The sequence below is a fragment of the Ursus americanus genome, chromosome 1 (assembly GCF_024610735.1).
Source record: "Ursus americanus isolate L20-20 chromosome 1, mUrsAme1.1.p, whole genome shotgun sequence".
NCBI classification, from domain to species: Eukaryota; Metazoa; Chordata; class Mammalia; order Carnivora; family Ursidae; genus Ursus; species Ursus americanus.
The window spans coordinates 31,056,689-31,081,624 of record NC_142127.1 but is presented as its reverse complement, the minus strand read 5'-3'; the positions used below and the strand labels follow the sequence as shown (position 1 = coordinate 31,081,624).

The following is a 24,936-nucleotide window of genomic DNA, read 5'->3' as shown; positions in this document are numbered from 1 at the left end:
ATTTGAAATCAGAATTTGGCAAAATAAGATCCATTTCTTGTCATTTCTAATAATGACTTACTTTTATGGCTCTTGGTCTTTGAATCCTATGACTTAGACAAATAATTCAGGTATGAGGATGTTTGGTCTAATTTTATGCATCGTTGTATCTGAAGAAGAATACCCCATTGTGATGGTACCTGTGATTACTGGCAAATGTTCCTCTTTTTAGCCTCCTTGCCCATACTAGGTACAGATCTCACTCCTAATTCCGTCTCTATGACCTAGAGCAAGTTGGTGTTACTTATTTAAAGCTACAGTGATTTCATGCTTAATCTATGTGCCCCTTGATTCTGGAATTTAGCCACAGTGAGCTTGTTACAGAGGCCAACCAAAAACTACTATGGTTTGAGTTCAGAATAGAGGTTTTTCTCACAAGGACACAAACTATATAGTCAATTTACCAAGCTGTTTCAGGCCCCAAACACTGACAAGCACTCCTATAGTGAATTCCAGGTCAATCTGACCTTTTCCTCTCTGCAATTAATATTTCAAATTTCTCTACATTTCTCAAACTGCAAATCTGCTCATCCCTCTCCTCAAGAAGCTACCTCATTTCTAATTCTTCTAGAGAACATAGAAGCCATCAGATGGAAAATCCCTCTACTCTCTACCCACAACCCCACATGTGCACGTGTTCTCTCCTCTTTCCTCTGATTAATAGAAGACCAATCCTTTTAACTAGACTCTAAATCCTCTCTTCTCAGAAATTTCACACTATTAATTATCCCTTCAAACCAACTGTCTTCCATTTTTCTCTATGAATCACTTTCATAAAAAAGTAATATTTCTCAAGTACCTTCCATCTCAAAGTAAACACACACACACACACACACACACACACAAAATAAAATCATACATTTAATCATATTCCCACTTCCCGCCTAACAGCCAGACATTTATCATAATCATCAGAAAAGTGCCAAAAACATCAATACGCCATTCAGTAACTCATCACAAAGTGAACACCCATGAATCCACTATCCAGGTGAAGAGCTAAGTAAACATTGCCAGCTCTCACGAGACTCTCTCCCAACTCAAGTCCTCTCCCAATCATTACTCTCTTACCAAAGGTGACCACTATTCTGACTTTAGGACACTGTGATTTAGATTTACCTGTGTTTATAAGGTGATCATATTAATTATTTTATTATTATTATTATTATTATTATTATTATTTCTCAACATTATATTTTAAAATTCATCCATGGTGGTGCAATGATTCATTCATTTTCATTACTTATAAAAGTTCATGAGTTTTAATAAAAATAAAGTCATGTATCCACCATGACACCAAAGAAAACTTCTAACATCACCCAAAGTTTCCTCATGTCTCTTTGCGGTCAACCCCATCCCACCTTACCTCCCCGACACACTGTTCTGGACAACCACTGATCTGCTATCACTACAATTTTGCCTTTCTAGAATTTTACATAAACAGAACCATACAGTATGCAATCTTTCTGTCTGTCATATTTCACCTAGCATAATGCTTTTGAAATTCATCCATGTTGTTGCATGTGTTGGTAGTTTATTGCTTTTTATTGCTAAGTTGTAGTTCATTGTGGGAATGTACTCTAATCTGTTTATCCATTGACCAGTTGTTGGACATTATTCACTGTAATTTTTATTTGTATTTTCCTTATTACTGATGGGATTGTTTATCAGCCATTTATCAATCTTCTAAGTGCCTATCCAAGATTCTTGTCCATGGTTCTATTCATTTGAACAGGTTCTTTATATAGCCTGAATATAAATACTTTGCTATTATTTGGATTACAAGTACTTCCTCTTACTGTGTATCTTGCTATTAATTAATTATGCCTTTTGATGAACAGAAATGGTCATTTTTATTATAGTCAAATATACTGATTATTTGTCTTTCAGTTGGTGCACTTTGTGTCCTCTTCAAAAATCTTTCCCTACTCCAAGAACATTAAATGATTACCTTTACCATCCTATAAAAGCCGTATTAGTTTGAGTTTCATATTCAGATCTATAATGAACCTGGAATTAATTTTTGTACATAGTGTGAGATAGGATTTAACTTTCTTTTTTCCTTGTTATTTGTTTAGTATTTTGATAAAAATATCCACTTAAACGAATATCATTTTTTGAAAAGTCCATTCTTCACCATCAGCCTATATATCACTTTTAGCATAGATCAAGTGTCTATATATGCATTGTTCCCTTTCTGGACTCTCTATTGAGTCTTTTAATCCATAAACGTGGTGTATCTTCCCATCGTTTAATTCTCCTTAAATTTATCTCTACACACACCCATGTGTGTGTAGGTGATCATTCACATTTTTAGTTAGACTTATTACTAAATAGTTAATATTTTTGGTGATTTTAAAGGTATTTTTTTAAGTTTATTTATTTGTTTAAGTAATCTCTACACCCAATGTGGGGCTTGAAATCATGACCCTGAGATCAAGAGATGCATGCTCTTTGATTTTTCTTTTCTTAGAGATTCTTGCTGGTATATAGAAACAATTCATTTTTCTATATTGACTTTTACACATCAACCTTGCCAAAGTCACTTACTACTTTAAGGATTCGCGTATAGATATTGCTTTACTTTTCTAATTATGCAGTTAGATCAAATGCAAATAATGGCATATTTAATCTCTCTTTTAAAATACTATATCTTTATTTCTTTTTATTAGTTAACTGAACTAGCTAGGAGTGCCAATATTTTGTTAAATAGAAGTCATATGCCTAATCTGAGAGAAAGCTTTCAACATTTCACCATTAAATATGATATTTGCCTTAAGTATTTTGTAAATATTATTTATCAGGTTAATGAACTTCCTTTCTATTCTCGGTGTTCTTGCTATGGTAAGAGTTACTAAATTTTAATCATAACTGAATGCTAAATTTTATCAAATGCTATTTTAGGATATCTATTGAAATGAATATATTATTTCTATCCTTTACTGTGGTAATTTGGTGAATTACATTGATTGATTCTTGAATGTTAAACCACCCTTGCATTACTGGAATAAATGTAAATTTGTTGTGATATACTGGAATTTTTGTATGCTGCAGGATTTGGTTCATGAGTTTGATTGCCTTATTATTTTTGTTTTCTCTGATGTCCTTGGTTAGGTTTTAAAATCAAGGTTATGCTAGCTTCATAGCATAAATTAGGGAGTATTCATTCCTTTTTTCTAGAAGAGTTTGTGTAAGATTAGTATTATTTCATTCTTAAATATTTAGTAGAACTAACTAGTGAAGCTATCTGATCCTATAATTTCATTGGGTTTCAATTACATAAGCAACATATTTATGAGTTAAGAACAATTCAATAGGCTATTTCTTATAGTTTAATTTTGGTTAAGTATTTTGTTTCCCTAGAAATTTTTACATTTCATCTAAGTTTGTTTCATAATATTCTCTCATGGTGGATTTAATGTTTGTAGGATTTCTAGTGATGTCCCCTGTTTTCATGTCTGATATTATTCATTTTTGCCTTCTCTCATATTGTCTTCATCAATCTCATTGGGAGTTTACCAATTTTTTATAAGTTTTTCAAAGAATAAATTTGTTGATTCTGTCACTTATAGCCCTGTTTTCTTTTTTTGCTAATTTCTGCTTTTATGTGCTTTCTCCTTCATTTTGCTTTCTTTGGATTAAATTTGCTGTTCTTTTTCTACGGTCTTGCTCCAAACATTTGAGACTGCCATATAAATATTCTAAAACTTATAAAGCTCAAATTGCTATTGATTAAAATATAACATACTATCTAGACAAAACATATATCCTTAAGATGCCAATATTTTAGAATATTTGTAAAGCCATGGTCATTATATAACTGAAATTTAGCAAAATATAAAGGTGACTAAATTTAATTATTGTACATGTTTGCTCATTCTGTTTTGGAATGACAGTGTTTGGATAGATATAAAATAAAATCATGCCTAAATCATAATTATTACATTTTTTCCAGAAAAAATATTTTTACTTCTTTCGGCAAAATTATCAATTATATTAGTATAACTTAAAATTTTACATAATTCATTTTCTATTGACAAATTTAACCTTTTTTCTTGAAATATTTTAGTCTTCAGATGGTTTTAAATTAACCTCAATTTGGAGAAATTTTATTCCACGGAGACTACAGCAACTGGAATTGTCAATTGTCAAATTTAACCAAAAATTTTACATACCATGTTCAAGTATTACAATGGAGCTGTGTTTGATAGATTATTACCTCAAAAACATTACAAAATATTTAATTTCACAAGTTAAATTATTATCACAAATGTTGCAATTTGCCCTATCTCTTTAAATACTCTTTAGATCCAAATAGTAATATAAAGAATCAGTATTCTCTTCCTTGTATTATATGCAAACATAAACTCAAAATGAATCATAGACCTCAAGAGCTAAAAATATAAAACACTTAAAAAATACATAGCATTAAATCTTTGTAACCTTGGGTTAGGCAAAGACTTCTTAACTATGGCACCGAAAGCACAATAATGAAATATGGATAAATGGAGCTTCATCAAAATTAAAAACATTTGTGCTTCAAAGGACACCATCGAGGAAGTGAAACAACAACCACGTAATGGGAGAAAATATTTTCAAATCATCTATGTGGCATGGGACTAATATCTAGGATACATAAAGAACTATATGACTCAATAATAAAAAGATAATCCAATTTAAAAAATAGATGAAGGCTCTGAATAGACATTTCTTCAAAGAAGATATACAATGGACATAAGCACATGAAAAGATTCTCAACGTCATTAGCCAGTAAAGAATGCAAATAAAAACTACAATGAGCTACCACATTATACCTACAAGGATGGCTATAATCAAAAAGGCAATAATAACAATGTTGGCAAGGATAAGGAGAAACTGGAACTTTCATACATTGTTGGTGGGAATGTAAAATAGTATAGCTACTTTGGAAAAAGTTTAGCAGTTCTTCAAAAGGTTAAACACAGACTTACCACATCACCCAGCAATTCTATTCCTAGGCACATACCCAAGGGAAATGAAAGCATATGTCCATGCAAAAACTTGTCCATGAATGTTCAAAGCAGCATTATTCATAATAGCCAAAAAATGGAAACAACCCAAAATGTCTATCAACTTATGAATGGATAAACAGAATGTGGTATATCCATGCAATAGAATACTACTTAGCAATAAAAATAAAGCACTAATACAAGCTACAATGTGGACAAATCTTAAAAACATTTTGCTAAGTACAAGAATCAGTATCCAGCTTTATGTATGTTTCATCTACGATATGGGGGAGAAGTGTCTTCCTTAGGCTCTATGCTTTGAGGATTCTTGTGGTCCTACTTGTCTCAAAAATCTATTGAAGGCTTGGCACAATGTCTCAACCACTCAGCTACTTTTTTCAACCCAGAATCATCAGAGGTCTCCATGGAGTTTCCCTCTTTTCCAAAGCATTGGCTTCTTAATTTATCATAGTCTTGTTATAATCCCAATGGTTGTTATTAGATTTTTTCCTACTTTTATCCAGATTTTCAGAACAGTTGTTGAACTGTTGAACAGTTATTGAAATCCTCTCTTCTGATAATACCTTAAAAAAATATTAATTTCATCATTTGTTGTCATGTCATTCCCATGCTTTAATGACTTTTTGTTGTCTCTAGGATTACTTTATGATTTTTCGAGTAGTTTACAGTCCCAAGACAGTTTGTCCCCTGCTCCTGACTAAGACCATTACAGATGCCCTCCCAGAAAGGACAGTAATCCTGTTTGCACAGTGTTTTCCAGAGTTTGGGGGATGGGAGTGATAGTAAATTACTGGTGGTACCCATTCAGGGATGCATGCACCAACACACACAGCAATTATTCATTCATTTATTGCTTTCTGATTGTGCAACATTAAATTTCTTTCTTTCTTGTGGTACCAGAGCTCCAATTTCCTTTGGAAGAATAACCTCTCTCCTTCTATTAGTCAGGGTTCTCCAGAGAAACAGAACCATTTATACATATAAAGAGATTTATGAAAAAATATTGGTTTGCATAATTATGGAGGCTAACGTCCCATAATCTGCCCTCTGCAAGCTGGAGACCCAGGAAAGCCAGTGATATAGTTCAAAGGCCTGAGAGGGGCAGAGCCAGAGGTGTAGATTCTAGTCTGAGTCTGAAGATCTAAGAACCAGGAGCACTGAGAGCAGAAGATAAATGTCTTGGCCCGAATGATCAGGCAAAAGGAAATTCAACCTTCCTCAGTCTTTTGTTCTATTCAGACTGTCACCAGATTGGATAATGCCCACCCACATTGAAAAGGCCATCTGCTTTATGCAATCCACCAATTCAAATGCTAATATCTTTCAGAAACATCCTCACAGACACCACAGATATAATCTTTAACTAGGTATCTGAACATCCCATGGCACAGTCAAGTTGACACATAAAGTTAACTGTCACATTCCCATTGCATATATTCTTGTGGAATTGTTGCTCAACTTCATTGCCCTCATTATTGAAGGAATGGAAATATTCTCTAAGCCAATTAGGCTTCCTGCTCTGGATCTTTCAGTCTTGACCAGAGAGATACAAATTGTGTATGTGGAGTGGTGGACAGTGGAACTGATTCAGAAACAACTTTCCAGTGGTCAGTTCACTACTGACCAGTACAGTACATCTACTTCATGTTCTGCTAATACTGGTTTTTGTTGCTTGCAATAAAAAATAAACAAAAACAAACAGTAACAATAGTATTTATTCACAAAATAAGAATATGATTCAATTTGTAATTTTCCTTTAAAATGACTACATCAAAAAGAAATCAGTTTGGGTGCCTGGGTGGCTTAGTTGGTTGAGTATCCAACTCTTGGTTTTGGCTCAGGTCGTGATCTCATGGGTCTAGGGATTGAGCCCCGCATGGGGCTCCCTGCTCAGCAGGGAGTCTGCTTGGAGATTCTCTCCCTCTGCCCCTCCCCCTCATTCTCTCTCTCTCAAATAAATAAATACATTTTTTAAAAAAAGAGAATCAGTTTAAAAATGACTTAACTTTAAAACTCCTATAACACATGTCGCTCTCCCTTTCTAGCACTAACAAAAAGGTGCAGCTTCAAGCTTAGAATTTAGGGTACACTGCCAGAATTTAATGAAATTGTTTAAATTTTACATTTATTTATATGTATATAAGGTATTATTGGTTTTCTGTTTATGATATGTGACAAAATTGTTTTTAAAAACATAATTTAAATAATAATTTAAAAATTGAACAGTTGAAGATTGATATGAAAAAAATCAAGAACATGTGTTTGAAAATGACTGAAGTTTGCGAAACACAGACCAACTGAAGGAATCTGGTCAGTGGCCAGTTCGGTGGTTAGTCTAACCCACTCTTCATCATACTCCCACGATCAAGTCTTCCTTCTTTCTTAAATTCCCCTTCAAAAAAGTCTCAACTTATTTAATTAAAGCTTTTTCCCTACTTTCTTAAATTTCTTTCCTGATTATATTCTTTGGAGTTCTTGGATTGACTTAGTCTAAATTCTAAATAATCAAGGCTGACTTTTTACATGACAGACTAGATTCTACCATGGCTAGTTAAAACAGCAGACACTCCAAAAGCCACCATAAGAGGAAAGACTTTTAAGGCAGTTTATTTTTAATGTACACATTAGACAAAAAATGATTTCAAATGATTTTATGCGCACAAGGCCACCCTTCCAAATCAGATGAATACCATCATCCACAAATAGCTTAGCTACATCCCAGTCATCGTGCTATTCTCTAGCTCATTTCAAGACAGGCACCAGGCTTTGAATGCACAGAAACTTTTAAGATGCAACTTACTGCATACTCTATCTTTCCTAGTTACATAAAGCTCTTCTGAAGGTGGCTGTTCTTTATATCCCTTATACAATTTCTCTACATTCCTTCCACTCTCTCCCTACTTTTTTGCTATGTTTTTGTTGGCTCTTAACTTCTTTATAGTCCTTCTGTTTTTCATTTGTGGTGATGAAATCAATAATTAGACTATGTGAGTCCAAATAAAGTTGTCTTTTTTCTTTGAGGATAAAACCAATGCTTTGTTTTCATTTCTCCTCTTCAGCATTGTTTAACAGCATTTCATTGGTGAAATTTTATCAGAATATTCAATACTTATAACATTGCCAATCTCATTTCCAAAGCTGGGGCTTTTCATGTGGGCTGTGCTTGGCACTGCACTCTGCCTGATTTGGATTTTATTTAATCACTTTGGCTTCAACTGACATTGGGAAGCAAGAAAACCAGCAATCAGCCTGCCATGATTTTGCCGTGGGACCACATGCTGTTGCAGAAACAACCATATAAATTTGCTGAGGAAAGACAAATTCACAGCAGGCAGATTACAGCTGCCTGGTCCCCATGCACTAGCCAGACTCCAGGGAAAGGGGAGCCTGAAGTAAAACACAGAATGAAGAATATACACTCTGTCTGAGATACCTGTTTCACAAGAGCAGGATTTATAGCACTTCAATCAATAAAGGAAGAAAGGCAGTGTGACAAGGTAAAAATAGCACTGGGCTAGAAGTTATGAAGACTGGATTTGAGACCACGCTTTGCACTGAATAGTTGTGTGGTTTGGATATATCATGCAAACCCCAAGCCTCAGTTTCCATTTCTGAAAATGGGAATAATAACCATTGCCATGAAAAATTTAGCACAGTTGTGAAGGTCAAATATAAAAGTGTTTATTATAATTGTCTTGTGTAATATAAAACTTTATATGAACATAAAATGGCCAAATTAATTATTATCTCAAAGTTAGTAATATTAATAATAGCAATAATAACAAATACGTTGCCCCTAAATTGGGCAAATAGCTACTAGTATTTAAGCAGGATTAGCATAAAAATAAATGTAAATGGCATCTAAATCTTAGAGGAAGATGTTGTGCTTTTATTTTCAAATAGGATTTCTTCATCATGGAACATTATTAAAGAGTTTCTGAGAGTAGAAAAAAATAATAATCCATGGGAGACATTGAAATGGAATAAGCTGATTTTAACATGAAAATGGCTATTTTTATGTATGGTTACAAACACTCTCTTTAGTGTCTTTTCTAGATGCTCACTGTATATTACTCTTCCCAGAGAGATCCATTTACTTCCTTCATTTTAATAACACAGCTGTTTTCTGAACAGTTTTATGATACTGGGAAGCTGAAGTACAAAATCAATAGAGATATTTATGAAATCCAGACATGGCTACTAATAAAATGAGAGAATAAACGAGAAGACTTAAAACAATAGGATATATACTATTCCCAAAAGGTCCTGAACAGTCAGCCCATTTGGCAGGTAGAAACAGAACCAGACAATAAACAAAACAAAACAAAAACAAAAAACCAAAACTATGTGTATGGAATAATTTGGTTAGAAAGTTTTGAAATAGTCATTAGATGAACCACAACAATGTGCTACCAATTTTTTAAGCTATTTAAAAATTAAGTAGATGTTAAAGTAAGTTATTACAACATGGTGTGTGTGTGTGTGTGTGTGTGTGTGTGTGTGTGTGTGTGTGATGGTCCAGTTGCATCATTAGTAAGGCATAAATTTTTGTTTTGTTTTTTATCTCAGTCATAGTGACATTATAGTCTGACTGAATTATAACACCAGACAAATAATCAAAAGAGATCTTAAAAAACACATGATTATTCAGTAAGTAGTACTTGCTTCAACCTACTTCAATAAAAATATGGTTACACCATCTTTCTTTGGTTAGTGACTGATTGAAAACCACACAGTCAAACTTTTTGTATCCATATGTTTTAAAAATATCCCTTGTAAAGAGGATTGCGCCTTAAAAAAACAAAAATCTAGTCTGGTAATCTCTGTCTTATACTTGGAACATTTAATCCATTTATATTTAATGTAATTATTGATAACTTTGCAGCTTTTTCAACTTTACATTTTGAAATAACTATAGACTCACAGGAAGTTGTGAGGATAGTACAGAAAGAAATCCCTGCATCCTTTATTCAGTTTATATCTTATATAATTATAGTACAATATCCAAACCAAGAATTTGACATGATTACCATGTATGTGCATGGTATGTAATTTTATCACATGTGTGGTTTGTGCAACCACAACTCCAATCAAAACAGAACTATTCCATCACCACAAAGATTTCTCTCATGCTATCCCTTTATAGTCACAGCCACCCTTCACCCTACTAGACTAGCCCTAACCCATTGTAACCACTAATCTGTTTTCTATCTTTATAACTTTGTCATCTTGAGAATGTTATATAAGTGGAATCATACAGTACGTAACCTGAGACTTTTTTTCCCAGTAAACATAATGCCCTTGATCTATATAAGTTGCTGCATGTATTAATAGTTTCTTGCTTTTTACAGCTGAGCAGTATTCCATGGTATGGATGTACCACAGTTTGTTTAACCATTCACTCACTGAAAGATATTTTGGTTGTTTCCAGTTTGGGGTTATTACAAACAAAACTGCTATGAAAAATCAAGTATAGATTTTTGTGTGGAAATACATTTTCATTTCTCTGGGATAAATGCCTGGCAATGCAACTGATACTAAGTACAGTAAGCATATGTTTAATTTTTTTTAATTGCCAAATGAATTTCCAGAGTGACTGTACCCTATTACATTATCACGTATTCGAGATTCCACTTCTCTACTTATTGCCAGCATTTGGTATTGTCACTTTTTGTTTTAGCAATTCTAATAGGTATGTAGTAATGCCCCACTCTGGTCCTAATTTGCATTTCCCTAATGGCCAGTCATGCTAACCATCTTTTTATGTGCTTATAAGCGACTCATATATCCTCTTTGATGAAATGTATTTTCACATCTCTTGCGTGTTTTCTAATTGGAGTGTTTTACTGTTGAGTTTTGAGAGTTCTTCTATATTCTAGATATGAATTCTTTGTAAGATATATAGTTTGTAAATATTTTCTCCTGGTCCATAACTTGTCTTTCTATCGTCTTCACATAGTTTTCTGCACAGCAGAAGTTTTTAATTGTGATGAAATGCTGTTTATCAATATTTTTTCTTTATAGATCTTGCTTTTGGTGTCATGTCTAAGAACTCTTCACCAAGTCCTAGGTCCTCAAGATCTTATTCTATATTATCTTCTATCAGCTTTATAGTTTTATGTTTTACATTTAAATCTATGATCACATGGGGTTTAGGTTCTTTTTTTATGGAATGGGATATGGATATCCAATTGGCCAGCATCATTTGTTAAAAAGATTATCTTTCACCCATTTATTGCTTTTGACTTTTGTCAAAAATCAGCTGGCAGTGTGGAGCTATTTCTGGGTTTGCTATTCTATTCCAGTGATCTAAATGTCCATTCCTCTGTCAATACCACACTCTTTATTATAGCTATATAAGTCTTTAAATAAGATAGAATGATTCCCTCACTTTATTCTTTTTCAAAATTGTTTTAGTTATTCAACTTTACATTTCCACGTAAAATTTAAATCAACTCTATTACTCTTTTTTTCTCTCTTTTTTTTTTTTTGCTATTTATCCCACTTGTTCTTTGTCTTTGTTTTGTTTTGTTTTGTTTTAGTTATTTATTTGCTTTTTACTTTTTTTCTTTGGGGATTATTTTTCTATTATTTGAATACTTGCCCCCTTACTTGGAAGTTATATGCTTTTTTTTGTAACTCATTTTTCAGTGCACCCCTAGAGACTTCTAAAAAATTATATTGGTTGTTATTTTATCCTCTTCATAGACAATGTAATAATCTTAAAATACTTTATTCCATTTTCCCAACTTCTGCACCATTGTTATAATTTAATTCTCTCTATAAGACACAAAATTTTATCATTTTATACAGACAATAATAATTTATTAATTATATAATAATTACTTATTTAGCCTTCTTGTTTCTCTTCGAAGCATCTCTGTGCTTCCACGTGGAGTCATTTTTCTTCTGCCTAAAGATTGCTAACTACAATTGTTTTCATTGTGGATCTGCTGGTGAAGAAACGCCTGCTTTGTTTTGTTTGACTGAAAACATTTTTACTTCACCTTCATTTTCTAAGCATTTTTCCACAAGGTATGATTTATTGTTGTTTTTTTTTTTTTTTTCCATCAGCTATCATGGTTTGTAATATATCATTCCTCCTGGCTACCATTGTTTCTGTTACTAAGTCAGCTCTCAGCCCTACTATTGGTTCTTTACATTTACTTGGTCTTTTCACTACCAACAACAGTCTTATCCACAGATGATTTTTAAAATTTTTCTTTGCCTTTTTTATGTGATAATTTTACTTTTACATATGTAGATATGCTTTAAAAAAATTAAGCTGCATAAGATTTTCGGGCTATTTTATGTACCTTTCATCACTTTAAAAAGTTTTTGGGAATTCTCTTTTCAAATATTGCTTTTGCCCTGTATTCTCTCTCCTTTTCTTTTGGGAGCTCAAAATGTTCCACTTTCTCATTGTGTCTTCTCTCTTTTTTCTTAGAGAGAGAGTGAGCAAGAGAGAGCACAACCCGGGCAGAGGCAGAGGAAGAGAGAGAAGCAGGCTCCCCACTGAGCAGGAAGCCTAACTCAGTAACTTCTAATAGTTTGGGAGTAGCTTCTTTTGGGTTTTCCATATAGAGTATCATGTCATCTGCAAAGAGAGACATTTTGACTTCTTCTTTGCCAATTTGAATACCTTTGATCCCTTTTTGTCGTCTGATTGCTGTTGCAAGGACTTCTAGTACTATGTTGAAAACAAAGCTGGGGGCATCACAATGCCGGATTTCGAGCTGTACTACAAAGCTGTGATCACAAAGACAGCATGGTACTGGCACAAAAACAGACACATAGACCAATGGAACAGAATAGAGAGCCCAGAAATGGACCCTCGGCTCTTTGGGCAACTAATATTTGATAAAGCAGGAAAAAACATCCAGTGGGAAAAAGACAGTCTCTTCAATAAATGGTGCTGGGAAAATTGGACAGCTACATGCAAGAGAATGAAACTTGACCACTCTCTCACACCATACACAAAAATAAACTCCAAATGGATGAAAGACCTCGATGTGAGACAGGAATCCATCAAAATTCTAGAGGAGAACATAGGCAACAACCTCTACGACATCGGCCAAAGCAACCTTTTTCATGACACATCCCCAAAGGCAAGAGAAACAAAAGATAAAATGAACTTATGGGACTTCATCAAGATTAAAAGTTTCTGCACATCCAAGGAAACAGTCAGAAAAACTAAGAGGCAGCCCACGGAATGGGAGAATATATTTGCAAATGACACTACAGATAAAGGACTGGTATCCAAGATCTACAAAGAACTTCTCAAACTCAATACACGAGAAACAAATAAACAAATCAAAAAATGGGCAGAAGATATGAACAGACACTTTTCCAATGAAGACATACAAATGGCTAACAGACACATGAAAAAATGTTCAAAATCATTAGCCATCAAGGAAATTCAAATCAAAACCACACTGAGATACCACCTTACGCCAGTTAGAATGGCAAAAATAGACAAGGCAAGAAACAACAATTGTTGGAGAGGATGTGGAGAAAGGGGATCCCTCCTACATTGTTGGTGGGAATGCAAGTTGGTACAGCCACTCTGGAAAACAGTGTGGAGGTCCCTTAAAAAGTTAAAAATTGAGCTACCCTATGACCCAGCCATTGCACTACTGGGTATTTACCCCAAAGATACAGACGTAGTGAAGAGAAGGGCCATATGCACCCCAATGTTCATAGCAGCAATGTCCACAATAGCTAAATTGTGGAAGGAGCCGAGATGCCCTTCAACAGATGACTGGATTAAGAAGTTGTGGTCCATATATACAATGGAATGTTACTCAGCTATCAGAAAGAACGAGTTCTCAACATTTGCTACAACATGGACAGCACTGGAGGAGATAATGCTAAGTGAAATAAGTCAAGCAGAGAAAGACAACTATCATATGATTTCCCTCATCTATGGAACATAAGAACTAGGATGATCGGTAGGGGAAGAGAGGTATAAAGAAAGGGGGGGTAATCAGAAGGGGGAATGAAACATGAGAGACTATGGACTATGAGAAACAAACTGAGGACTTCAGAGGGGAGGGGGGTGGGGGAATGGGATAGACTGGTGATGGGTAGTAAGGAGGGCACGTATTGCATGGTGCACTGGGTGTTATACACAACTAATGAATCATCGAGCCTTACATCGGAAACCGGGGATGTACTGTATGGTGACTAACATAATATAATAAAAAAATCATTAAAAAAAAAAAAAAAAGGAAGCCTAACTCAGGGATTGATCCCAGTACCCTGGGATCATGACCTGAGCTGAAGGCAGACGCTTAGCTAACTGAGCCACCCAAGCACCCCTCATTGTGTCTTCTCTTATGTTATTTTCTGTGTATTCCATTTCTTTAGTCTCTCCATACTTCACTATGTATATCATCTTCTGATCTATATTTCATTTTACCAATTCTTCCTTTAGTTCTATCTAATATGCAACTAAACCCATCCACTGAGTTTTTAATTTGGGATACTATAGTATTAAATTTAGAAGTTCAGTATGGTTAGATTTTAAAGTTTCTATTTTTTTGTGCCAGAATTCTTCCTTCTGTCTCTTTTCTCTTTGAACAATAGAAAGAATAGTTATTTTAAAGGTCCATGTCTGAAAACACCAGTATCTGAAACCCTGATGACCTCTTCCTATTGTCTGGTGTTTCCATTCATTCCTATTCATGTTATCTTGTCTTTTTGTGTATATGGATTTTTAAAAATTATGTGCCAGACATTTTATTTGTAATATTGTTTGTAGAGATAAATTGAAGACTAGGATAGGATACTCCATAAGGAAGTATTTTTGTTCATTTCTATCAGGTGCCTACGAGTATCTGCAATTTGGGATAACCTCAATTCAGTTATAGGGATTAAAAGGACCCTAAAATGAGCTGCAGTTTCTATTAGAACCTGTTTACTTTCAGTTTACCTTTTTCCTAGGGTGCAGCCTTTTGGGGTTCCAAATCTCAGGAAAGCAAGGTCAACCAGGATCTCCCCCTTGACTGAACTTGGCAGTCTTACAGTTCTCCTACCCCTTTAAATCTGTCAAATGTATTGTTCAGTCTCTCACCTGTCCATCTGAATCAGCAAAAGTGGCCATAAACACTGGTCTCTATTCTCCATTTGATTTTGTCCTCCCCTACTTTTAACCCCCTAAACCCAGTAGGCTCATTGTCTTATCTACTTCACTCCTAGAACTTCTATGGTGCTGACCTTTCTCTCTTCAGCAATTATAATTCACACTCTCCTCTCTCTTTATGCTGCTTATGGATGTTAAGGGGGAGCTCAACTTCTTTTACTTTATATTTTTACAAGGGATTTCCTGCTCTTTGGCCTTTCTCCTCATTCCCTTCCCATACTTTCCGAGGGGAGGATAAGTCAATGTGAAGGGAGTTTGGGAGAAGCTTCTTGAGGGTTGTGCTCCCTTACATGGAGATAGCTGCCTATACAGAGAGGGCAGCATGTTCTGCTCTCAACCATGTGTGCTATCCCCAACCCTGTAAGTGGGATGCCTGAATTTTTTAATGCTAGATCAAATCCATTTTGAAGAGTAAAGAAAGATATTAGACACCCATTTGTCCACATATTAAATTATATTCTCTGATGCAGCTTTTACTCAGAATAAAACTATTATTTCAGTCTCTCTCTGTTTGGACTTTGTCTTATTTTTCAATAGGTTCCAAGCTCAGAAAAGAAAAAAAAAAAAGAGTGTTATTTGTTGATTGACTAAAAGTCTCCAAATGGACAAAAACTTCTCTTATTATAACTCATTCTATGATAGAAGCTCTTCATCCTAATCTTCACCAGTGCCATCACTCGAGGGTTATGCCTGTAGCTTGAAGCAATAATATTGATATATCCAACCACATGCTTTTTTCCTCTACATTGCCATATTCCATTTACAGCCTAGGATTAATGACATGCTTTGAGTCACAGTAAACTAAAAACAATGAATGTGAAGGAATTATCCCAATGACACAGAGAAATAGCATCATGGAATGGTACAAAAGCAACTGAATAAGCTGTACATTCTGCCCACAGCTATTATATCAAAGTTTATATTCTCTGAGCAACATAACCAAATTATTAACTATATTTTACTTTTTAATAGTATGTAAATTTTTAAAATAAAATATTACAAAGTTACCAATTGACACCCGATTTCATCTAAGCCAAGGGAAATATTTCCCTAACTCTGCTTGGACAAAAGGGTATGAATACTATGAACAATAGTTCAGACCTAGTCCCTAAACCCACGAACTACGTTTACATACACATAACCAGAGATAAAGCTCCTTTTTATCTTAAAATGTTTCTATGAGCCATGAGCTTTAATTTTCCTTTTTTTTTTTTTTTTCTGAGAACTTCTGCTTATTTGCAACTATTTCTGGGCCACAATAGCACTCCAATAGAGTGTTTTGGCAACAACCTCTGTTGTGGTCAGCAACTCCTTCTGCAGCTGGGATTTCTTGAAAGAAGTGAGTAGCATTTGCCTTATAGTGCTCCAACAACAAAACAAGCAAAACGTTCGTGGGAATCATAGAGTCACAAAGCTTAACTCCTCTCTCTCTTTCCTTCCCCTCCTTCATGTGATCAAGGAGGTCAAAGACACTGGTGCACATTTTAGCAAGTATGTCATTCACAGTGGGGCTAATACATGGACACAATCCTAACCACTAAGCCCTGAAACAGATCGTGGGAAACTTCCTGACTACAGTGATTGTGGGACTAATAACCTGGGTGTCACAAGTTGGAGAACTTGTCATAGCTTAAGACTGTAACCCCCTGAAGTAGACACATTCCTCAGGGTGGATATGCTCATGTATATGCATTTGGCTACATAATTTGTCCAAAGACAACAAGGCCATGGATTAAACAAACATAAATATCTAGCTCTGCCTTAACTATAGCCAACAAAACAGAGCAAAACCAAACAAGAACAACAACAACAACAAAAAACCACGCAATTTTTCCTGGCTAAGCAGTAATTCAGAATAAGGCAGAGGTGATAAGACTTACAAGGTAAAAGTCACAGCAAGCATTTAAAATGTGGGAGTCACGTCTGGCTAATCACACTTGAACAAAGCCACTGTAAGAAATCAGTGTATGAGGCGCCAGGGTGGCTCAGTTGGTTAAGTGTCTGCCTTCGGCTCAGGTCGTAATCCCAGGGTCCTGGGATCAAGTCCCACACTGGGCTCCCTGTTCAGTGGAGAGTCTGCTTCTCCCTCTCCCTCTCTCTCTGCCCCTCCCCTGCTTGTGTGCTCTCTCTCTCTCTGTAACAAATAAATAAAATCTTAAAAAAAAAAAAGAGAAACCAATGTAAATATCTGGAAAATGCTGTGATATTTTAAAAAAATGCAATTGTGGAAATGCAGACCACTGATTAAAATTTAACCTAATACCCCAAAATGTTCTATCTTCTACTAGTGCTGGAACAACAAAATAACCAAAGAAACTTCTTTGAGTCACTGTATCTTTAAATAAATATCTTGTTGGAATCATAAATTTGGAAACAGCCTGTGAAAAATACCCTGTGGAGTTCTATAGACAACTCTTACTGAAGCCTGAAAAACAAGCCATAAGTTTTTTGTTTCTTTTAAAAAATACTAATCTTTTATTAATGATATTTTTATGTGAGCCTAAAAAACTTTCTCTCAATATCAATCCCCTCCTGCAAACATCTGCATTCACTTTGAGGAAGAAGTGACATTACCAGCCCCAGTGGTCCCCTATGAGGGTCAAACACTTCCACTTTTGATGACCAATAGTTTTCAAAACCCACATTAGGCAAAAGGGCATTTCTCAGAAGGAAAACATACTGTTAGCTTTGACAAAGGCCTGTCTGTGAGGTCGCCTCCTGTTTGAATTGCCCCATAGCAAGACAGATGCTAGAAAGGGAAGTTTGAGAACATTCTAATCCAGATCCACTTTTGGTTACTTCCTCTGCTTGCTTCCAACACAGCTGCACAGAATAAAACAAAAAGAGGAAATGGGGACACCCAGACTGAATATTATTGCCTTCAGCAAAAACTTTTAGAAAACCCTCTCAGGAACCCCTGACATCACAGAGATGTGTCATCTTCCTTACAGAACTTTGCTTCAGAAGCAGGATTTATGCAATTTCTTAATGCAGACAATTAATGCCAAAACAAAGCTAGGGTGCAAGGCAGTAACTTAGAAAAAAAGCAATACTCAGGCAAAGTGTTTTCAGAAATTAAAATGTTAATTAACTCAACCAACTTTCCTTTTAACCAACCAAATAAATAATGGCATGACATGGAGAATTTGGTTCAGAGAAAGAGATACAGCAAAACTTGATCAAATCTCAGGGTCTTGGTGTTTTAATACCACCCCTGTAAGACTTGAGGTGATCTTCCTAAATTTACTTCATTACTCTGAATCTTAGCATTCCCATAAAGAAAAGGGAGTTGGACTTGATGATACTTATTGTTTCTGGATGTATGAGTCTGATGTTCCATGAAAACATAAAAGTAATATATCTAGATGTAACTCATTATTCTACTGACACCCAACTAACACTCCCTCCTTCTCTAGTAATAACTTCATTTTAGGACGCCACCAACTATTTTGTTTGTATAGCTAGAAATCTGTTAGTCATCCTCTCCTCTTTCATTTTTTCATAATATAGTCCTCCCTTAAGTGGTTCACTATCTTTTCACTACATATTTTTATTTTTCAGAAACCTAGTCCTATCAGTTTAATACTTGAATCTTTTGCTGAACCATCCATTTTTTATCAATCTTCTCAGGCAGGTCTTTAGCTCAGATTTGCCCTCTCTTATTGGAGCTTTTGCCAGAGTCTCTTCGCTACTTTTCAGGCATTATGTTGCATTGCGTCACATTCCCCTACAATCTAGCTTTTTCAAAGCCACTGAGTTTCTTCTTAAAAGGTGCATACCATACATCTCTCTCCTACTTACAGTCCTGCAATCATCCCCCACTGGACACAGAATAAAGTTGAGCTCCTTAGCACATTATGCAGGGTTCTTTGGTGCCATTTCCCACAAATACTCCACCCACCCTGCAAAAACTCCTGGTTTTCAATATTCTCCTGAATGCTTTGGTCTGTACATACAGCATCCGAAAGCCCTTGTTGACATAAATCTATCCCTCAAGACTCAGCTTAAGCATTGCCCCTCATGCTCCTACTGTTACTCTGCTCCTGCTCTGCAGATTTCATTCCTGGTTGCTTCTAAGAGGAGAAAGTTTAGCCGTGCAAAGAGACTTAAATGCTAGACATCCTTTTTTTCTCTCTACACATGAACAAAATTAAATTCCATTCGAGAAGAAGAAGAAGTAGAAAAAGAACACACCATCCAGAAACAATGACGAGCTGACAATCACAATGCTTTAACTTGGGCTCAAAGACTTCATCTCCATGAGCATATTCAAAGATGTATTTAGTTTATCACCTATTATCAAGAAATAAATATTATAACTTCATAATTGAACATCACTAAGAATATGACAGCACTCAGACAATCATGCACTGAGTCCTAGAAAAATTAGTATAATTTATAAGTTCCCAGTGCTAAGGAAAAAAAAGCACACTGTTGAAACTGTGTCCCTGGGGTGTTACAGTTATGGTTGTTAATTAGTCTCAGGGAGCCAATAATGAAGATTCCTGGCACTCTAGGAATGATAGGAAGGCTACCTCTATGAGATATGAGAGAATGGTGCATAGATTGCTACAGGACCATGAGAGAGTTACTTAACTTTTTTGGGACTCAGCTTTCTGACTGACAGTGTGGGGACACAATGAGTAATATCACAGTGACTTCTCCTCCAGTCTGTAGGAAGATCTGCAGCAGTGGTTCCAGGACCAACTGTGTACTTCTATAACACAGAGGTACAGAAAGATTGGCCAGTACTGTTAGTTGTCTAGTTTGCCTAGGACACTCCTGGGTTATGCATGTTGTCTTAATATAATTATTTTGTAAAATACCTCCTTAGAGGGGTGTCTGGGTGGCTCAATCTGTTAAGCATCCAAATCTTGATTTCAGCTCAGGTCATAATCTCAGGGTCGTAAGATCGAATCCCAAATGAGACTCCTTGCTCACTGGGGAGTCTGCTTGAGAATCTCTCTTCCGCTCTTTCTCTGCCCCTCCCCCCACTGCTTTCTCTCTCTCTCTCCCTAAATAAAATAAATAAGATCTTTTAAAAAAATGCCTCCTTAGAGTTTTGAAATGTCCCATTCTGGATGATAAATTTTATCAAAACTGTAGCATGATTTTTAATTTTTTTTCCCTGAAAATCTTTAGGAATTATGTACTTATCTGGCTTTTGCTAAATCACTGATGATGGAGAAGAGTAGAACTATAGAGGCAGACTAAAAGCTTTTCCTCCTTTTAAATCTCCTTAAAAACATGTTTCTTTTTTATGATTCTCAATCTTTTAGTGTAAAGTCAAAGATTCATATACTCTTGTAAAATAGTTTTCAGGTGCTATTTACTTTGGTTTAAGTTTACAGATTCCAGTGGGACCTTCTCTTTTTTCAAAGAGTATCATTCTTATTGCACTCCCCCACTGACAGCTTCCTTGCTGAGGGAATTCAGGAAAATATATACATCATTTTACCATCTGCAGTGTTGATAGCACTTAATTAGGAAAGGCAGGAGTATCAGACGATGTTTCCAAAGCAGCACTTCAGGTAAGAGACCCCCTTCCCTCCTCTGCTGTGACTAATAGCTCTGCAACGCATTTTATGTTCAGTTGCATCACAGAATTTCCCTTAGAGAATATGGAATTCAAACCGCATGAACAGATGCTCAGAAATTAAGGTACTCTATATACCTACAGCAATCATGAAGTGGTAGGTGGAGACAGGATAAAGGAAAAATCAAATTTTGAAACCACTTTTACTTCTTGTCTCTCTTTTCCCTTCTTCTCATCTCCATGGACCTCCTCCCCTCCCCTCTGCTATACCCATCACTGTATTATTTTTCCTGCAACCTCTTAGTTGCCATACACAGATAGTCAGTGAGGGTCATGTGTTTTCAAATGCCAAGCCAATCTCCCTTTCTCTTCCTCTCTTTATAGTCCTGAAACTTGCTCTCGGTAGTTTGAGAAACAGAGCTTGTAAATACTAAACTTTACTTTTCTAGGCTATGGTTCAGCAAGCAGAGAAATTTGCTTTATCCTGAACAGAAGTGTTTTTGTAACAACACTGGTCCCAGTTACTTCCCCATTGGATGGTTTCTCTCCAGATCATAGGCTTTGAACCAGGCTTGTTAGATGAGGATCATTCAGGCTCATCTGCACCCAAATTCTACGTCCCAACCATTGTTTCCCAATGTCCCCAAAGTGTGCCCCCCTCTGCTCCCATATCCCACCAAGCATCTAATTTTCCCTAGGAAATAGGAAATAAGAAAGCTATCCATACTAATGTGCCTGATAAGGACATGCTTTATATCTTGTTTTTTAACCTAATATAAAAAAACAAAGAAACCCTTCACTTCATGGGAGATAGCCCTTCTTAACTGAGAAATGTTGCAAAGATCTCAAAGAACATTACCTTTGAGGATTGTCTTTGTCTTTCTATATAGAATAGGTATAGGTGGCTCATGAAAAACAGCCACAGTTCACCAATAAACACTTTAATGAATGCTTTTTTTTGGCATATTTAATTTCTTTCCATCCTCCTTTCCCAGTTGAATTTTAAAATGTACATTTGCTTTTACAAAACAATAATGATTTGCAAGCTTTATTGTGAAGCCTATAGAGTACAAACCTACATGTTTGCCTGTCCTCTATCATTCTTCACATCATATTATTTTATTCGTTAAACAATGCTTTAAAATGCCCTAGATTAATTTTTTCTACTCCAGTTACAGCAGCTCCACGTTTGTCTCACGAGAGCCATTCCTCATCTGCCTTATCTGTTTTTGAGAATCTCAATAGTAGACTTGGCTGTGTGGTCACATGAGGTAAGGTCATTCATGCTCATCTTGTCAAACTTGTCATAACCCTGAGATTTCACATAACAGAATGTCCCCTTGTACATTTTTAGCAATGCCACACAACAGGGGATTTTGGAATTCAATATGTAATATCATATTCTCTAAATTGAGTGGTTGTTTCAACAAAATATCCAGCATTGTAAAATTGTGGAATATAAAAATAAACAGAGGAAGAAAAGTGTCTCACATCACTTATTCTATCCGAAGGTGGAAAAATTATAGCAAAAGGAAAGAAAATGTTTTCTACCCATGGTAGGGAGTTGGGGTCAGGAGGGTGTGAGACAGTATAAAAGACACATTTCCTCAAGCCATCCAGAAAACATCTTTGTTTACCATTGTAGTGTTGCCAGGGCAACACCAGCTACTTATGACATCACGTTGAGATGGCTATCACAAGCACCATAGCAAGGTTATTTAAATGTTATAGTGAATCCTGTCCCTCCTCTGTCTTTCTTATTCCCTAAGGGAAAAGTAAAATGATCACTGGTAGCCAAAGATTGTAATAAAGGAGGGAAACTACATCATAGCTTATATTCAGCTTCACTTGGATCATTCCCATTTTATTTTTAGACCAATAGTGGCAAATCAATTGTGCTTTCGGGTTAACAGTTGCAGTATACACATCTAGCTCTAACCTCCCCACCTGCCATCTCTTCCCCAAAAATTTCAAAAGGGAACAGTAGATTTTGTTGTCAGTGGAAGAAGAAAAGAAAACATCCCAAACCTTTTCCTGGATCACCTCAGGTCTTTCTGGAATACCCTTGTGCACAGCTGTGTTAACATGGACTTGTTTATTTCTTTACATTTCTATCTGGTCTTGATCCCTTGTGACCACAAAAACATAAGTGTAATAGAATGTCACCCTCCCTATATAACTTTCCTCTCCCAGCTTCCAAACAATGCTCCTGAAAAAAACCTTTCTACCCATGACCCTGAAAATGTAGGAAGGACTTAAGTCAGCAGTCAGGAAGAAGTGCATGGATATAATAATGCCCAATAGTGTGTGCACAGGGATGTGGGCAGCAGAAGTGGTAAGAAAATGCCCCTGAGCTGAGGTGTAAGCTTTTGCAAAAGGAAGAAGTTAAAAGCTTGCTGCATAGACCTTTAACACTTTTAGATTGTTTTGAAATTTCTGGCAGATTTTTGAGGAGGAAAAGTTTATGTCCCTTCTTGGCTCTCTGAGGAAACATTAATCTATGTGCTATAGGGACTACAGCAGGCTTGAGAACAAGCTGGCACACTGATAAACTGCAGTCCACTCAGGGCACTCAGAAAGGAAGGTGGAGCAGTTTGGTGGGCTCCTGCGCGCGCATGACAAACCTTGCATGAAGGCAGGGAGATCTTGGAGATTCACACGGAGCCTCAGTACAGGTCCAGGGAAGGGAACACTGCAAAGAAGTGAAGTAGTGGTTTATAGTGTGAAAGGAACTTTGGGAGAGGAACAAAGTTGCCATGACAGGCATTTGAAAGATAAAGTATTACTTCTGGGAGACACATGGTGTTTTAGTAAAGAATCAGGCAAAATGGGCAATAAATTTACAGTGAGGAGGGGCCAACACCTCAGGGGTAGCATCTGACCATATGATTCCTTACAGCACAAAGGGAGCTCGATGTGGGGCTTCTCTTTGTTCTATAAACCCTTCCACAAGTTGTATATAAAGCACACTCTCTTTGTTGGGTTCCCCCCTGACAGCCTGGACACACTGGAGGCGCCTACTGCCCTCCTGCTGTCCACACAACTCACACCATTGTTGGATCCACCCATCATGCCATTCCTGGATAGACTCCTGTTTCTAATCTTCACTACCTCTCCTCCAAGGTCTCCAAGGTCTCAACCCCATGGAATACAGTTCTCTACTCTATAAGGTGATAGGGAGAGCAGTGTAATTACAGGCTCATATCTGGAGTAACTGTGATGGTTTTTACCACTCAATTCACAAAGCAACTCACTATTTACCAAACCTGCTCAAATCGCTAACCTTGCATCGCGTACACAGCATTCAAGGCCTCAGAAGACTATATGGGAGAATGCTACTTGGAAATTATTGACTGAAGGGAAAAATCTAGAAACATAGCTCCTATCTTCTCCTAGGTAGGAATAAGACTTTTCAAGTGGTCAACCATATGTGGGCATAAAAGTGGTATCTATAACTCATATACATTTTTTTTGTTTTATATATTGCAAAATTTTAAGATGTGACACATTCCTCTTAAATGGAAAATGAGAATGGATATATTCTTGTTATTTCAAGTACACGGATTTTGGAAAGGCAGGGAAAATAAACTTTATATGATGAAAAGGAAGTTATGATTTTTAAAAAGATGAATGTAGGTTCCTATTTTTGTAAATTATTGTTTCCTGCAGAAAGAGAAAAAAACGTTAGTATCTTTGAATAAAAGTGCTTCATTAAAAATTGTTTTCAATGAGGAATAGGTTATAAGATAATAACCACATGAAGTTAAAGCTAAACAATTGCGATAGGAAAAATTGGTTACTTACTAACAACTTAAAGAGAGAAGCTAAAAAATCTTATTTTTTCTTAGTTGTATTTTAAGTTTATATTGTACTTGCTCATTATTATTCATTTAAGAAATTGTTAAGTTTAATTTTATTCCAAAAAATTATTTTTTAAAAGATTTTATTTATTTATTTAACACAGAGAGAGAGAGAGAGAGAGAGCGGAAGAGAGAACACGTAGGGGGAGCAGCAGGCAGAGGGAGAAGCACACTCCCCACCGAGCAGGGAGCCCGACACAGGGCTCAATCCCAGGACCCTCAGATCATGAGTCGAAGGCAGCTGCTTAACTGACTGAGCCACCCAGGCACCCCCAAACAATTAATTTTTTTTAATTCAAATGTGGGACTTTGTATTTTCCCTATCAAATTGCACTTTATGGAAATGCCACA

The 24,936-nt window shown here is 36.0% G+C and overlaps 1 long non-coding RNA gene across 2 annotated transcripts in view; it reads right to left on the bottom strand.

Moving 5' to 3' along the window:
• Nucleotides 1-16,380: 16,380 nt before the first annotated feature.
• Nucleotides 16,381-24,936, bottom strand: part of LOC123782170 (uncharacterized) — a 218,955-nt gene continuing 210,399 nt past the window's right edge. For both annotated transcript variants that reach the window (XR_006776927.2, XR_015723759.1), the window contains one exon: nucleotides 16,381-23,417. This is a non-coding gene — a long non-coding RNA (uncharacterized LOC123782170). The remainder of the gene's footprint in view (nucleotides 23,418-24,936) is intronic.